Source organism: Halichoerus grypus, chromosome 2 (assembly GCF_964656455.1).
Source record: "Halichoerus grypus chromosome 2, mHalGry1.hap1.1, whole genome shotgun sequence".
Lineage (NCBI taxonomy): Eukaryota > Metazoa > Chordata > Mammalia > Carnivora > Phocidae > Halichoerus > Halichoerus grypus.
Window position 1 is genome coordinate 180,766,067 of NC_135713.1, and position 17,888 is coordinate 180,783,954.

A 17,888-nucleotide genomic window follows, 5' to 3' on the forward strand; every position below is an offset into this window, starting at 1 on the left:
TGCACACACTAGATTTTGGGCGTATTTTGGTCTGTTAGAAGAAAGTGCCTCCCAAAATTTTAAAGAAAGAAAAACTTATGTATGTACAAAAATAAGGGTAAGTGCGATGAAGGGATGGAATATGACTGTAAAGATGAAAATTATAAAAGATTTTATAAAAGGAATTGATAGGATAAGAAGTTGGTTGAAAAAAGAAAGAGGATTAAAAAAAAAAGAAGAAGGGAGAGAATGTGATCAGGCAGGAGACTAGAACAAAGCAAAACACTGGAGATTTAGGGTATATTTTGGTCTGTTAAGAGAAACTGTGTCCCAAAATTTTAAAGAGAGAACAACTTATATATATATGGCAAAAATAAGGTTAAGTACTTTGAAGGGATAGAATATGACTCTAAAAATGAAAAATAAAAAAGATTTTTTTAAAAAGGTGTTGATAAGGTGTGGGTTGAAAAAGGAAAAAAGAAAAATAAAAAAAATTTTTTTTAAATTAACTTTGAAAGAGTAAAGAATCATGGGAAAAAAGCCATGAATTCTATGTGTAGTATTCCCCTAGCGCTGGAGTTCTGTCGTTCTCATTGATCAGTAAACTTGGTCTTGGCTGGCTGTTCTTGCTGATCTTCTGGGGGAAGGGCCTGTTGCCATGGTTCCCAAATGTCTTTGCCGGAGGCAGAATTGCCCCGCCCTTGCCGGTCTCCGCTAAGTAATCTGCTTGGGTTTGCTCCTGGTACCTTTTGTTCCCTGCAAGCTTTCGGTGCAGCTTTGGAGGACGTGAGTGAAAATGGCGGCCTCCCAGTCTCTTCCCTGGAGGAGCCGAGAACTCGCGGCCCCGCTCCTCAGTGAGCCCCAGAGAAAAGCAGTCAGTCACTCCCGTCTCCCTGGTCTCTGGCCACACTCCGTGCTCACCCGGCCTGTGACCGACCATTTCTATCTCTGGCACCTGACCCGGTGCGGTGTCTCCAAACCCAGGAGATCCCTGCGGTGCGCTCCTGCGCCACTCCTCCTGGGGGAGGAAGGGGAACCTCCCCAGATCTGCCGCTTGTTGGGTCCCTGCTAGAGAAGCAGTGGCCCAACTGTGCCGTGGATCTCAGTTTATGGCAACCCCGAGCTGAGAGCCCACTTCTCGGCTCCGTCTCTGCAGCCAGCTTCCCTGCTCCAATCCCTGGGAGCTCTGCCACACTCAGGCTCCCCTGGTCTTTCTGTGACCCCGAGGGTCCTGAGACCACACTGTCCCACGAGGGTTCCTCCCCCTGCTTAGCCACTGGAGTGACGTCCCTCAGTAGAGTGACTTCTAAACATTCCGATTTTGTGCTCTGCGGCTCTATCATTTGCCAGAAGCGGCCTACAGAGGCCCCCTCCCCTGCCGTCTATCTTCCTGAATACCACCTCGGATTCACTTCTCCTCATGTCCTACTTTCCATAAAGTCGTCGCTTTTCTGTTCAGAGAGTTGCTGCTATTCTTTTCTTCAATCTCCTGTTGAGGTTGTAGGTGTTCAGAATGATTTGATCCCTATCTAGCTGAATTCCTGGGACCAGACAAAATTTAGGTCTCCTACTCCTCCACCTTCTTGCTCCTCCTCCTCATATTATGTTTTTTGATTCATGTTTAGAATATGCTTTAGAAATATGATCCCAAACTATAGTCCCATCACCATATCCTGAGAGCATCATTCAAATAGGTATTAGTAAACATTGACATCTATTTTGGACTGATGGAATAAAGTTAAAATTGTCATTTAATTTTTACTTTAAACATTTCAGTTAAAACTAAACACTACATGATTTATATTTCCTATTTTGATAATAACCAGTGCATGTATTTTGCCTGTATATCTAATCTGTTTGGATATTTTTTCATAATTGCTCAGATAATAAGCAGTAGTAACTTATTATTATGGTGTCCTGACTAAATTGTGAAAATAATATCTAGTTTGGATTTATTTTCCTTCCCTACCCAAGAAAAATCATTCAGAAAAATTTACATTTTCGACTGACTTTGTTTTCATGCTTGGAATGCTTTGCCTTAAAATAAGATTATAAAATAGTCAACTAATAGTTTTTTTCTATTTTGATATATCAAGATCAAATTTTATTTTTCTCTAAATGACTAATGATTTTTTTAAAGGTGAATAGATTTTTATTTAGTATTATGCAGTTAGCATAGTATTGGTATCAAAACCAGAAAAAGAATTTATAAAGAAAAAAAAATAGTCCTATCTCATGTATGTACCTAAATGCAAAATGTTTACATAGCAGAATATTTAAATAATGGGAAAATCTGAGAGATTCCAAGAATTCAATGTTAGAGCACATTTTTAAAATCTTATGTACTGAATCACATTAACAGGTGAAAGGAGAAAACAAATGTAAACATTTCAATAAATGACAAAAAAGGTGATAAAAGTTAATACCCTTTTCTTTATTTTTTTTCTTTTTCTTTTCTTTTCTTTTTAATTATTTAAGTAGGCTCCATGTGGGGCTTGAACTCAACAACTGTGAGATCGAGACCTGAGCTGAGATAGTCAAATGCCTACCTGACTGAGCCACCCAGGTGCCCCTCTTTTTTTCTTTATTTGCTTATTTATTTACTTTTTTTTTTTTTTTTTTGAGTATAGTTGAGACACAATGTTACATTAGTTGCAGGTGTGCAATTTAGTGATTTGGCAAGTTTGTACATCTTACTATATTCACCATAAGTGTAGCTACTATCTGTCCCATTACATCACTATTACAGTATCATTTGCTGTGTTCCTATGCTGTGCCTTTTATTGCCATGACTTACTCATTCCATAACTGAAAGGCTGTATCTTCCTCCCCCCTCACCCATTTTGCCCAACCCACCACCTCCTTCCCCTCTAGCAACTGTCAGTTTGTTCTCTGTATTTATAGGTCTGATTTTGCTTTTTGTTTATTTTTTAGTTTCCACTTTTGGGTGGAATCATATGGTGTTTGTCTTAGTCTGACTGAGGTCCTCTAGGTCCAACCATGTTGTCTCAAATGGCACAGACTCATCTTTTTTATGGCGGTGAATATTCCGTGAACTCCATTAATATTCCACATTTTCCTTATCCATTCATCTGTTGATGAACACTTAAGTTGCTTCAATATCTGGTTATTGTAAATAATGCTGCAATAAATATAGGGGTGCAGGTATCTTTTTGAATTAGTGTTTTCATTGTCTTTAGGTAGAACCCAGTAGTGGAATTATTGGATCATATGGCATTTCTATTTTTTAATTTTTTGAGAAACCTGCATACTGTTTTCCACAGTAGCTGTACCATTTTACACTCCCACCAACAGTGTATGATGATTTCTTTTTCTCCACATCCTCACCAACACTTGTTATTTCTTGTCATTTTGATTTTAGCCATTCTAACTGGTGTAAGGTGATATCTCACTGTGCTTTTGATTTGTATTTCCCTGATGATTAGTGATGTTGAACATCTTTTCGCATGTCTGTCATCTGTGTGTCTTCTTTTGAAAAATGTCTATTTCGTTCCTCTGCCCATTTTTTAATCTGGTATTTTTTGGTGTTGAAATTGTATAAGTTCTTTATAAAATTTGGATATTAACCCCTTATCGGATATATCATTTGCAAATATCTTCTCCCATTCAGTAGTAGGTTGTCTTTTTGTTTTCTTGATGGTTTGCTTTGTTGTGCAAAGCTTTTTATTTTGGTGATTTTTTTTTTTTTACTCTAACAGATTTGTTTGGTCATTTTCTTTCCTTGCTAATCTCAGTTTTTGGCCTATTTGATTCACTTCTGCTCTGACGTCATACTTTAAAAAATTAATTTGAATTCAGATACTTATATTCTGGTTTACTCCTCAAGTTTGAAACTCAGGAAAGTACAGGGAGATGTTAAAAGCTGCCAAAGAAGTTAAAGAGTTTGAAAGATGTGCAAGGGGACCTAAGGGATTTCGGTAATGTTGATCTTGGTATTCCTTCACTGAAGCTGAACCATGATTAAGATTTAGTATTGAAGCAATTCAAAGAGAATGACCAAGCTGATACCAGTCTACTGGCAGTATATCCATTTTTTGGTTCTAGCATGCTCATTTGAATATCATAGATCCCAGTTCTCTGATGAAGTTTCTTATCTTGTCATCTATGTCTCCAAACACACCAATCACAATTATTTTGAAGTCTGTGTTTGAAAACTCTAATTTCCATATTACTGTAAATCTGTTTCTCTTGCCCCATTTTCTCTTGGTCCTTTCTTACAATGTGCTTGAATTTTTTTGGTTGAATGGACATTTGTATAGACAAAATTGCAATGGCTCTGGTTTAGTTCTTCATTTCTGCTAGGAAATTAAAGTAAAGGCAAATAACATGAATCCATGTAGGAATTGAGATGTTTTGAGGTGCGCTTTTAGTCTTTCTAAGAGAGAAAGCAAAATGCAGAAAACATTTTAAAAGTTTTTGTGGACTTTCTACAGTCCTTTTCAAGATCAAGCTAGTCATTTTATTTTTTTATTTTTTTTTTAAAGATTTTATTCATTTATTTGAGAGAGAGAGAATGAGAGAGAGCACATGAGAGGGGTTAGGGTCAGAGGGAGAAGCAGACTCCCTGCCGAGCCGGGAGCCCGATGAGGGACTTGATCCAGGGACTCCAGGATCATGACCTGAGCCGAAGGCAGTCGCTTAACCAACTGAGCCACCCAGGCACCCCAAGCTAGTGATTTTAATTTGCTCATATCATACAATTGAGTCTTAGACTTTCTACTTCACCTTTAGCTTCTTAATTTAGGTGGGCTGGAAATCTGTATGTGGAATTAGCTTAGAGTGGAGCACAGTGCATATTACATGTGGGAACAGTGAGGTCCCTGATTTCGGGCCAGCCTCCTTGTGCTCAGCCTCATTAGGTTGTGGCACAAAATGTTCCTTGAGGTTTTTATTAATATGTACCTTCCTATGAAATCTCTCTGGTGTATATTTAGAAATCACTACTTCAAATGATGTCCCTGTTAGTTTGAAATTTTGCTCCCCATTCTTACATAAAGTCATTTATCTAGTGGAGGCAGACACTGAAATTACAAAAACAAAAACAAAAAACAAATCTCAAACTCCTAGCAAAATGCTTGTAATAATGCTCCTAATTGTTGGCAGGAGATCAGAGCTTGTGTATTATAAATCTGCCCAGTGCCTCCGTGAGCAAACTGGCCACCAAAAATGCTGCAATAACTGATTCCACCTGACTCAGAAAGCCACAGCAGCAAGAACCAGTGCGGGACTAGGCAGAAACAAAGTAGGTCAGAGCTTCCTTTGAAGACCCATGCATTCTGCAGTATGCTTAACCATATCTCTCAAATATTTCTGCAGCTCTGTAGGAGGAAATCTCCTGCTGGGACTTAGTGTATTGCTTAAAAATGCAATTTGGATTTGTTTTCCTTAGAACAGTTTTCGAAAAAATTTTCCCCTTTTTTTCCCCAAATATGATATATATTTTAAGGTATCAAGTAATTAGTTCTCTGTATTAATTGTTTAGGGCTTGGGAGTTGGATATTTTTCTTTGGACTTAAAAAAGTCAACTACAAAGGCAGAAGGTGTGGAAAGGAGAATGCAATTGCAACATCAGTCTTTTAGGACTGTGTGGTCGTACAGCCTAAGAAAAAATGTCCTTAAAGCAAAAGGACCAGAATACATAGTGATACTGATAGAAAAATCACTGCTATAAATTATATTATGCTGACCAACTACAGTGGGAGAGCAAAATAATTTGAGAGAAATATGAACAAATATTTAATTACAACAATACAAATGTTCCAGCAATCACATGACCTTTTCCCACATGACACTGACACAGGGGAACAAACATTCATGTGGCAGGAACTCCAACAAAGTAACCCAAGAACCCTAATCAATTGTCTTTTATTTTGTAGCTTAGGTACTAACGTCTTCTCATTTTTGTGAGGTTCCACTCAGAGAACTCTGTGTTTACCCTGTAATTAGCAATAATCGTGCCTCGGATAAACCTCATTGGCTACGATACTGCCACTGCGCAAAGCTTGTGTGTTTACCCTGTAATGACTTGGATGCTGAATTAAGTACTTGGTTAAATTATGCCAAGGAACTCACTTACATTGAAAGCAATAGTGAGCAATGAAAAATCCCTGTCTTCCTTTTTTTTGTCCTTCCTTCTGTCTTCTTTCTTTCTTTGAAATAGGTGAAACATATAAATGCTTAAAAATTCAAGACATGGTGAAGTCATGGAAAATGGTGGAGTAGTAAGCTCCGGGAATTGGTCTCTCTACTAAAAATAACTATTGAGTTGGCAAGAACTATCAGAATCAATGATTTCAGAACTTTGAAGTCTAGTTGAATATTTGCAGTATCAGGGTGGTGCCTGATGAAGAAAGAGGTTGGGAAATTTTGATATTTGATGTAGTGACTACAATTCCCTATCTCAATAGAGATAGAAGGTAGCTGTGAGGATGGTGGCCCATATTTCTGGTGTTGCTTGCTGGGCTAGGGTGGGTGAAAGAGATCTTGTCCTCCAAAAATTGGGATTTTGGTCAGCCTGGCAGATTGCTGAGAGGCTAGCACAGGAGCTGACTGTTGTTTCGTTCTCATACACAGAAGCAGCTTTCTGATAATATCAGTTGGGAAGATGTAAAGAGATAGAATATCCTTTTTTTTTTCTTGTAAATGCATCCAGGCATTTAAGGAAATCTCTGTCAGCTCACTTGCTGACTATGTAGATAATAGAACAGAGACTTCAGTGGCCACATAAGACAAGGAGTATAGTCTTTGTACACATAGTTTGGAAAAAATCAGTAAACAAGTGGAAGACTGGGTCTTTATTAAGCAACAATAGCAATTTCTGGAGAGGGAGAAGAATTTGATTTCAAGATTTTTCAGATTATAATATTTAAAATGCCCAGTTCTCAACAAAAAATTATACAAAGAAACAGGAAAGTATGGCCCATTTGCAGAAAAACAAAACAAAACAAATTGACAAAATCATCAATGAAGGAGCTCAGACATTGGACTTACTAGACAAAGACTTAAACTGTCTTAAATATGCTCAAAGAGCTGAAGGGAACCATAAACAAAGAACTAAAGGAAACCAGGAGACTGGTGTATGAGTAAATAAGGAATATTGAGAAGGAGATAAAAAATAACAAAAAGGAACCAAATAGTATTTCTGGAGCTGAAAGTACAATATCTGAAATAAAAATTCATGAGGGGATGCAGTAGCAGAATCAAACTGTCTCAAGAAAGAATCAGCAAAGTTAAAGATAAAGCACTTAAAATTACTCAGACTGAGAAGCAAAAAGAATGAAGAAAAGGTAACAGAACTAAAGGGACCTATCAGACACTATCAAACAGAACAACATACCCATAATGGGAGTCTTAGAAAGAGACAGAAAGAAGTAGGAGGAATATTTGAAGAAATGATTGCTAAAACCTTCCCAAATTTTGGGGGCACTTAGTGTGGCTCAGTTGGTGAAGCAGCTGACTCTTGATTTCTGCTCAGGTCATGATCTCAGGGTTCTGGGATTAAGCCCTATGTCAGGCTCCACACTCAGTGGGGAGTCTGGTTGAGGATCCCCCCCGCCTCCCCCTCCCCCCCTCATACTCTCTTCTCTCTCTCAAAATAAAAAAAATGTCTTTAAAAAAAAACTTCCCCAAATTTGATGAAAAACATGAATCTACATCTAAGAAGCAGGATAAACTCAAAGAGAGATCTATACTGAGATATGTTATACTGTCAAAATCCAAAGCTAAAGCCTTTTTTTCTGACATCCATGGAAGAAAATAAAAATGTGGGGCTTTGGTGCCTTTGAAACTTCAAATGAACTAAAGCTATAAAGAGGATACACTGACAGACTTTTTTTTTTTTTTTTTTTGAGAGAGAGAGAGCACACATAAGTGGGGGTTAGGGGTAGGGACAGAGGGAGAGAGAGAATCCCAAGTAGACTCCATGCCTAGCACAGAGCCCCACATGGGCTTGATCTCATGACCCTGAGATCATGACCTAAGCCAAAATCAAGAGTTGGACACTCAACCTACTGAACCACCCAGGTGCCCTTACACTGAAAGACTTTTGACCTTAAGGTGAGAAAAGTAGATTTGATTACAAAAGAGCATTTGTTGCAGAAGACACCAGTTCTGAAAACACATTGACTGGCACTTAGTGGACAATAAATATTAATTTCTTTCCTTTCTACTGAGAAATCATTAATACTTCTTTATTTAGAGTTCTTTATTTAAAAAAAAATCATTTCAGACTATCAAGTGAATACATTTTAGAGCTTTTACCTTCAGATTAGAAATACCTCTGATTTTGAGATATTACATTGATTGTTCCCATGAAGCTGGCAAGCATCATGAGACTAATAAATTCTCTTTATGTTTGTGTTAATATGACTGGTGCTTGCTCATTTTATGTTACCTAGAGAGCCCCAGGAGACTGCAGCTACTAAGTGGGATATCTTGCTGGTGGTTAAAACTATTTGGTAAATAATAACAAAAGGATAATGAAAGAAAAAGATAAGAATGAATGATAGTGATAACTTCCACACCTTGAGCACTCTCTTTTACTGAATCTACATATGGTTTATTGGTCCAAGTTTTCAAATTTCTTAAAAAAGTAGTTTTCATTAAGTAAATATTAATCTCATATAAACTCTGAAAGAGTTGTGCATTGGAGTCAACTGTGGAGCTTTACTAAAAAAGATATGTACCTTGATTTCACAAGCAACTGAGTTAGGCATTGGGAATAAAATAATGAAATGGTCCTAGGTCCCTGCCATCAAGAAGCTAACAACCCAATCTGGGAAGGAAGCTATATACAGTAAGCTCTTAGGCAGCATGAAAAATGTTGCTGCTATAGGAACACAGAAGAGAGAACAAGTGATTTTGATTGGGGTATCACTGAAGGCTTCAATGCAAAGGTAGCATTCAATTTGAACTTAAAGGATGCTAAGTGAGTCACCAGGCAAAGATAAATAGGAATAGGAGAGTGGATTCTTAGAATAGATAAACTCTTATGAACAGTCTTGTTTTCCACTGGTGGGTTAGTAAGTACTACCATGTGTAACATGAAAGAGTAACCATTTGGGGTAATATTTTACTTTATAAAGACAGCTTTGTTTACTCGAGGCCTTCACTATTTCTTCAGATTTTACTTACCGAAGATTCTCAATTATTCTTGTGTAGATTACCCATGCAGTAGATTCTATGAAGCACATTTGAATTTTCAAGTTGCCTTTACTTGTCTAGTACCTGGCCCAAAATACTAAACATTTAACCAACAAATGCTCTGAGGCTGTCGGTAACCAGCACATAGTATATGTTAGGAAAGTAATTCTGGATTGGGAGGTAAAGTCAAAAGGGCATAGGACAGTATTAGGGATAATAAGGGGTGCATGTGGCTTGAAAGAGAATATTCAATATTATAACATAATTTTCTGTTTGAAAAATGGAAAAGAATTCTCTTGCTTTTGTAATGCAAATTACAAGGAGCACATCTCTACCCAAGTAACCATAGCTGGTAGGCATACTTAGAAGATAGAGTGAGAAAGAACCCAGAGCAAGCAGTGTAAGATGCACGTTGGTTACCTAAAATGCTTTCCACTGTGTTCAGTATAATTTATACTGTCATTTCTGTTGCATATATAAATACGTTCCTTCTGAAATTATACATTTATTTTACTTAAAAATTAAACTCTCAAGTATTGGCTATGAGTAAGATTGAGTAAGGACTGTCCACTCTGTCTCTACCAATGAATATAGATATAAAACTAAGACAGAAGGCATGGGGCAGCTGTTGTTGACTTTGAAAATAAACAGTAGCAGATGGATAAACAGATACCAGAATTCAGAGTACCACCAAACTGGAGGTACATCTAACACTTTTCATCCTTCAGATCTCCCACTGCTTTTTTCACAGGCATGGTTGCATTTGCACATGTGCATGGCAGGGTAGGGTAACTGAATTGGCTGGAGGACTGAAAAAGTTCCATAGGTGAATGGGAAGTACTGGGAAATCAGAGGAGGAGATTTGGGAAAGTGATTCTATAAAATTGCTTATAAACTCTTGGACTCATCTGAAGCTGCCATGCCTAGATCTGTTTCTAACAAGCATACCAAAGACATTGAGAACTGAAATAACAGACCACTTTCCAGGTCCCAGACTGAACCACTGGGAACATTCATGGGATGGATCCAAATAACAGTACAAAGACTTTGAAAACTTTGAAAACTGAACTTGAAGAGAATCACAACTCGTAGAAAGTGAGTTAGAATTTGAAACCTGAACTTAAATTAATCACAACAATTACTTGCAAAAATAAAAATTTCATTATTTTTCATAGGTTTATACAAGGCCCAGAATCTCATAATAAAATGTCCAGGATATGATTTATATGCTTGATATATGAAGAACCATGAAAATCTCATTTGCATAGGAAAAGACAATTAATAGACTCTAAAGCCAAGATGATAGAGATGTTAAAATTATGAGACAAAGACTTCACACACTTATTATAGCAATGCTCCAACAAGTAAGGCCAAAAACTCATTAAGATAATGGGAAGAAAGTAAGTTTCAGTAAAGAAATAGAAGAAAAGAACCAAATGGAAATTTCAGAAATGAAAAATGTAATTACCAAAAAAAAAAAAAAAATCACTGGGTTACTCTACAGCAGAATGGAGATGAGAGAAGATAGAATCACTGAACTTGAAGATTATCTATAGAAATTATACTATGTGTATACTAGATAAATAATTTTAAAATATGGGCAAATCCTAAGACATTGTGGGATAATATAAAAAATCCTAAGGTTTGGGTTATTAGAATGACAGAAGAGGAGGAAAAAAAGTGTAGTGCTGAAAAATATTTGAAGACACATGGCTGAGAACTTTCCAAATTTGACAAAAGACCTCAAATTCAAGAAGCTTAGTGAAACTCAACTGGGGGCAGGGGGAGAAAAGATAGAAATTCAAGCTCAGAAAATCAAACTGCTAAAAACTAAGAAAAAGAATAAAATCTAGAAAGCAATGATATTACATATAGGGAACCAATAATGCAAATGACTTCAGTTTCCAAAGGAGAAACCATGGAGACAAGAAGGAAGTGCCACAACATAATTAAAGTGCCTTGGGGAGGTGGGGGAGACACGTCAATCCAGAATTCTGTGTTCAGTAAAAATATCCTTCATTAATGAAAGTGAAATAAAGACATCCTAGATGGAGGAAAATTTAGAGAAATTGATGCCAGCAGCATTTGCCCGTAGGCATCAGCATGGGTTCCTGCTCCCAAGTACCTGAGTCAGATATGAACAGAGAAAGCCACCCTGAAATATTTATGCACCTTTGCATGTCCCCCTTGCTCATGGACCCTAAATGCCTGGGGTCTCCTTTGAAATTCCATTTGTACAAACCCAAGCAGATTTTTTGGAGAGGAGTTTCCTCTTCTTCCCAGGAAGTAGTTCACTATCATTGATAGTGCCAATGGACCCAAGGTCCTACTTGTGACATCTAGATTGGCTGCAACTTCTGACTGCTGGTGGTTGGAATGTTATTCATTGTGCAGGGATAAAGAGCTCTCTGTGGCACCAAGCAGTTCTAGTGTAGAAAATGGCACAGAAGAGACTAGAGCCAGTGACTGAGAGGGCAGAATGCAGTAGCCACTTTGTGGTTTCTGTTACTCAGTGTAAATAGCAACCTCATTGGATTGAAGATACACGTGCAGAAAAAGTGCTGGTGTAAGCATGCACCCCAGTCACAGAGTCCCAGCTTCTCTTCTTAAGCTTGCTCAGGCTCAATATGCAAGCCCCAGGCTGGCTTTGCTACTGAATAGAAGTCTGGCCAGTGGTGCAGCTCTCAGATCTACCAAGACCATAGACCCCCAGGGTCTAGAGAGGTCATCCCACCAGCCTCCCACCTGCCTTGATGCAAACAGTAGCACTTTTAGTTTCCAAAGTTACCAAAAAAAAAAAAAAAAAGTGGCCTGGGGCACCTGGGTGGCTCAGTCGTTAAGCGTCTGCCTTCGGCTCAGGTCATGATCCTGGGGTCCTGGAATCGAGCCCCACATTGGGCTCCCTGCTGAGCGGGGAGCCTGCTTCTCCCTCTCCCTCTGCCTGCTGCTCCCCCTGCTTGTACTCTCTCTCTCTCTGTCAAATAAAAAAATAAAAAAATCTTTAAAAAAAAAGTGACCTAGGGCGCCTGGGTGGCTCAGTTGTTAAGCAACTGCCTTCGGCTCAGGTCATGGTCCCAGGGTCCTGGGATCGAGTCCCATATCGGGCTCTCTGCTCCGCGGGAAGCCTGCTTCTCCCTCTCCCACTCCCCCTGCTTGTGTTCCCTCTCTCACTGTGTCTCTCTCTGTCAAATAAATAAATAAAATCTTTAAAAAAAAAAATAAAATAAAAAAAAAGTGACCTATAACCATTTAAAGAGGTAGAGGGAGGATCAATTCTTCATTGATTTGTAAAGGAAACTACAGGAAGATGACAAACCTGGGTCTAATAACGCACATAACCACCTAACTGAAGGCTCTGGTTTTCGTCAATATAGTGGCTCAGAGTCTCCTTTAAGCCTAGGACTTCTACTGATTCTAGTTTTCTTAATCTCTGAGAAGCTTATTCTGCTGTATATGCCTCTTTGCAAATGTCAGCCAGGCTTCAGTGCAGAAAGACCCACCCAACAGAATGGGTCACATTGCTCCTTGTTGTCCATTTTGAACCACAACACCACTGATGCGGGAGACAAGGCCTACGTGTAGATAAAACTCAAAATTGGAATAGCTGTCAAGGGCCAGTCAGCATGGGATTGAAGTCCATGCTGGGGCTTCCAAGGAGGCTCTCCATCCCCTAGGGTACAGTGGGACCCTGCAGGGTATAGGCCAAAGTGGGCTTGGCTCCCTCAGAGCCCCTAACATGCACATCTGAGTCAGCTGTCATTGGCCCTTACCTTCAAGCTGATCTTCATATACATATGGAAAAGAAAGTGAACTAGAATAACCAAAGTAATATTGAAAACAATGAAAAAAAGTTTGAGGGTCACATTCCCTGGACCCAAGAATTACTGTAAAACTGCCTTAAGACAGTGTCGTATTGGCAAAAGAATGGTGTCAGAGTAAAGATTTCAGATATAGACCCACACAAGCATGGTTAATTGATTGTTGACAAAAGGGTAAAACTAAGTCATTCAACAAAAGGATTGTCATTCAACAAATGATCCTGGGACAATTGGACATCTAGATAGAGGGGGAAAAATGAATCTACAAACAGACTTCACAACATATGTGGAAATAAAAATAAAATGGATCTTACACCTGAATGTAAAACCTTGATCTGTGAAACTGCTAGAAGAAAACATAGGAGAAAATCTTTGGGACCTTGGGTTAGGTAGAGAAGTCTTAGATATGAGATCAAAAGCAAATCTATAAAATAAAAATGGAAAAATTTGTCCTCATCAAAATTAGAAATATAGGCTCTCTGAAAGACAGTGCTTTGAGAATAAGGAGACAAGCTACAACCAGGAGAAAATATTTGCAAAACACATGTCTGACAAAGGGCTTGTTTCCAGAGTATATAAATGACACTCAAAACTCAAGAAAACAAACAACCTGATTTAAAAATGGGCAAGAGATTTGAACAGACACTTCAACAGTGAAGATATGTGGATATTGAATAAGCACATGGAAAGATGATCAATATCATTGGTCAATGGGAAAACAAACTTCAAGCCATGAGGATAAGAACTGGCAATACTAAGTGCTAGCAAGGATGTAGAGCAGCTGGGATACTCGTACATTGAAGGTGAGAACGTAAAATACTGCCAACTACTTTGGAAGATAGTTTCCCGCTTTCTTGTAAAGTTAAAAATGCACTCATCATATGACTCATTCATAAGTATTTACCAAAGAGAAATGAAAACATATGTTCACACCAAAACCTTTACACAAATATTTATAGCATCTTCATTCACAATTACCAAAAACTGGAAACAACTCGGATGTCCTCCAACAACTGAACAGATAAACAAGGGCTGATACATCCTTACAAAGAATATTTCTCAGTAATAAAAGTGAGCAAAGTGCTTATCTAAGTAACAACATGGTTGAATATTAAATACATTATGCTGACTAAAAAGACCACTTACTACATAGGATTCTATTATATGACATCTTCAAAGGAGAAGCAATAGGAACACAAAACAGTTCAGTGATTTACAGGTACAAGAGGTGGACTGACTGCGAAGGAGACAGAAAATGTAGGGGGATGAGGAAATTGTTTTACATTTGGTTTTGGTGGTAGTTTCATACCTGTATGTGTTTGTCAGAGCTCAATGAAGTCTACACTGAAGAGGGTGAATTTGTACATATGTAAATCATGCCTCACTAAACTTGTCTACCCAAATTTTTTTAAAACTGCCGCTTCGACTGAAGTTGAATCAAACTTTTTTTTTTTTTAAAGATTTTATTTATTTGAGAGACAGAGAGCGAGAGCGTGGGTGAGAGGGAGAGGGAGAGAGAATCTGAAGCAAACTCCACACTGAGCACAGGGCCCAACATGGGGCTGGATCCCACAACTGGGACCTGAGCTGAAACCAAGAGTCAGAGGCTTAACCGATTGAGCCAGCCAAGCGCTCCTGAATCAAACTTCTTAAACACTGAGTTGAACTGAGATAACTATTACTGTAATAGGCATTCACAATAATGTAGCAATACTAGGCCCACGGGTGTCATTTTTGGCAAAGAAAAAAGTTCATTGGGCAGCGAGAAGCAGGAAGTTGTACATCGTTCACCTCTAAGCACTGTCTTCCAGAACAGCCCAGTAATCTATAAGAACGCATTAACCATGTAATAAGGGAGTCAATTAGGTGGAGAAATGTTCACTACACACCAGATATTTGCCTTGCTTTATGAAAATTTTAATGCTGTCATGAAGTTATTTTGTCTCATACTGAAGTTCCTCAGTTGTCAACAGGAGAGAACCTGGCTGGATTTAAAGTTGGAACACATTTTCTTCCTGTCTTAAAGCCAGGCATAAGACTAACTGCTTTTGCTCTCAAAAAAGTATAACTTTCAGCAAAGCTTGGTATAGTTGTCTGATGTATTGAAGTTTTGAATACATTGAATCTGAAACACCAGCATTATTTCTTTTTATGATTTACTTTGAACATACAGAGCCAGAATCCAGCTATGGATTCAGCAAATTGTCTCTTAAAATGCCTCATCATTTTCTTGTCTTAATGAAGCTTATAAAGTCAAGGCTCTTAAAAATTATTTCAAAGAAAATATCCAAATCCAATCTCTGCAGGATGAATTCAGGCAATATTTTCCTGATGTCGCTCCTGAAAATGCCATTTAGAAGGTTATGACGAAGGCTTTTCTTACTAATGTTGAGTCATTTCCAGATTTTAAGAGGGATTTTAGAATTTAAATTTGATGTAGCTGTCAAAAAGAATATATGGAATGTCACTTTGGATATTTTGGGGGCAAAATATCTCTCTGTCACAAGAGAAGAGGATTTGAGTGTCATCTATTTTCATCAGCACATATTTACAAAGTTGTATTTTTTTTCCTGTACCTTTGCCTCTGAAAGTGAAGTAGCACAGTAGGCTCGGTGGTAGTCGTTAGTGCCATGGCTAGATATTCTGGTTCTTTGTTTTTCAGCATATGATAGGATTAACACTTCCTGCCTCCCTTTTGCTTGCATGTGGGGTGTGTGAATAGTTTTGGCTAGTTATGAAGGGAAAAGACGCATGACACTTGCAGGCTGAACATTTAACACCAAAGTGAGACACCCCAGAACTCTCTTTCCAACTGCTTTGGCCCCCAGCTGTATTCATTTCCTAGGGCTACCATAACAAATTGCCATAAGTTAGGGAACAACAGGAATTTATTCCCTCACAGTTCAGGAGGCCAGAAGTACAAAATCAAGGTGTCTGCAGGGTTGGTTCTTTCTGGAAGCTCTAAGGGAGAAACCATCCCATTCATCTCTCTTAGCTTCTGGTGATTGTGGTCAGTCCTTGGCATTCCTGGCCTTGTAGACACAGTACTCCAATTTCTGCCTTCATCCTCATATCACCTTCTCTGTGTTTGTGTGTCCACTTCTCTTCTCTCTCTCTTTTTTATTTTTTTATTTTTATTTTTTATTTTTTTGGTAAAGATTTTATTTATTTGACAGAGAGAGCAGAAGCAGAGGGAGAGAGAGGGAGAAGCAGGCTCCCTGCTGAGTGAGGAGCCCAATGCGGGACTTGATCCCAGGGTCCTGGGACCATGACCCGGGCCGAAGGCAGCCGCTTAACAGACTGAGCCACCCAGGCGTCCCGCTCTCTTTTTTAAAGATTTTATATATTTGAGAGAGAGCGAAGGCAAGAGAGATCACAGAGGCAGAGGGAGAAGCAGACTCCCCATTGAGCAGAAAGCCTGATGCAAGGCTCAATCCCAGGACTCTGAAATCCTGACCTGAGCTGAAGGCAGACCTTTAACTGAATGAGCCACCTAGGTGCCCTTCCACTTCTCTTCTTATAAGAACAGCAGTCATTGGGTTTATGACCCACCATAAATCCAGGATGATTTTTATCTTGATGTCCTTAACTAATTATATCTTCCAAGATCCTATTTCCAAATATGGTCACAGTCTGAGGTTCCAGGTGGACATGGATTTTTGGAGGACACTATTCAACTAACTGTACCAGCGAAGGTCCAGATACTTGATGCTCCATCAACCCAGGATCCAGGGTGAAGATAGCATGGAGCAGAGCCTAAGCCAACCTATAATGGACCTATAGCATAAATGAGAAACAAACCTGCGACAGCAGGTCATTGAGATTTCAGGGATGTTTATCACCATAGCATCCCCAGGTACATACAGGTCTGATATTGAAAGTGACACCTTTAAGTGTTCAACTCTCCATCTTTCCCGGTGTGAAAATGTCTGTTGGAAGCAAACAAACTCAGTGATCATTTTAACATCAAATGATTAAGGTAAAAATGCTTTTTTTGGGGAATAATATATATATTCATTTTTATTCTAAAATCACCCTTACTTTGATATTTTTGTCACAGTGCTGAATTTATTTTGGCTTTTAAGCTTAAACCTTACTTTAAAGTAAGTTATCTGGGTTAGAAAAAAGATGACCAGTACTAGTTTGTAGAGGATAATATTTTCACATTTGGAAAATTAAAAAGTACTTTGGGTAAATGAATTTGTTTTTCAAAGGTCAATCTATCATTTTAATAAAATGTCAATCAAAATCCATGTATTTCTTTTAATGTAAAAAAATGACACAGAAGTTCATTAAAAAAATAGTCACAACAGTTCATTCTTTTAACTGATTTCTTTTGAGTTTAATATACAAATGTCATATTTATTATTTTTGAGCCTGTCCCTCATATTGGTCTGTAGTTTTCTGAGTTTTCTTTTTAGGATTTTGATTTTGCTTTCCTCATTGAATAAATGAGGATATTTGGATTTTTTTTTTTTCCCAGTGCCCTGAAACAGTTTCAATATCATAGGAAATGCATTTAAATGCATTTTTTGGTGTTTTTTGTTTTTAACTTTGATGGACATACTTCATACCTCATCTGAGTATGATCATTATCATAGGTGGTGTTGTTTAACATATTTCTTAATTTATATATTATTGATCTACTTGTATTTCTTTATGTAAGCCAATATTGGTAATATAGTGTTTTGCTTGAAAATAGAGCTTTTCAGTAAGATTTTAACATGACCATAAGTTTCTATATATGTACATTATTTTAATATGTATATAATGTTACAGTATTATGATTATAACTAAACATTTTCTTCATATGCTACATTCCTTCTCTTACTCCTAATGATGTAAATTCTTGTTTTTAACTATTTCTTAGTTTTTAATTTTATTATGACTTTTTTTTTCCTAAACCTCATCCACTGTTCTTTGTTTTAT

At 38.0% G+C, this 17,888-nt stretch overlaps 1 pseudogene; it reads right to left on the reverse strand.

Moving 5' to 3' along the window:
* Window positions 1-5,937: 5,937 nt before the first annotated feature.
* On the reverse strand, window positions 5,938-6,003 carry LOC118555957 (U4 spliceosomal RNA; annotated as a pseudogene).
* Window positions 6,004-17,888: the final 11,885 nt, after the last annotated feature.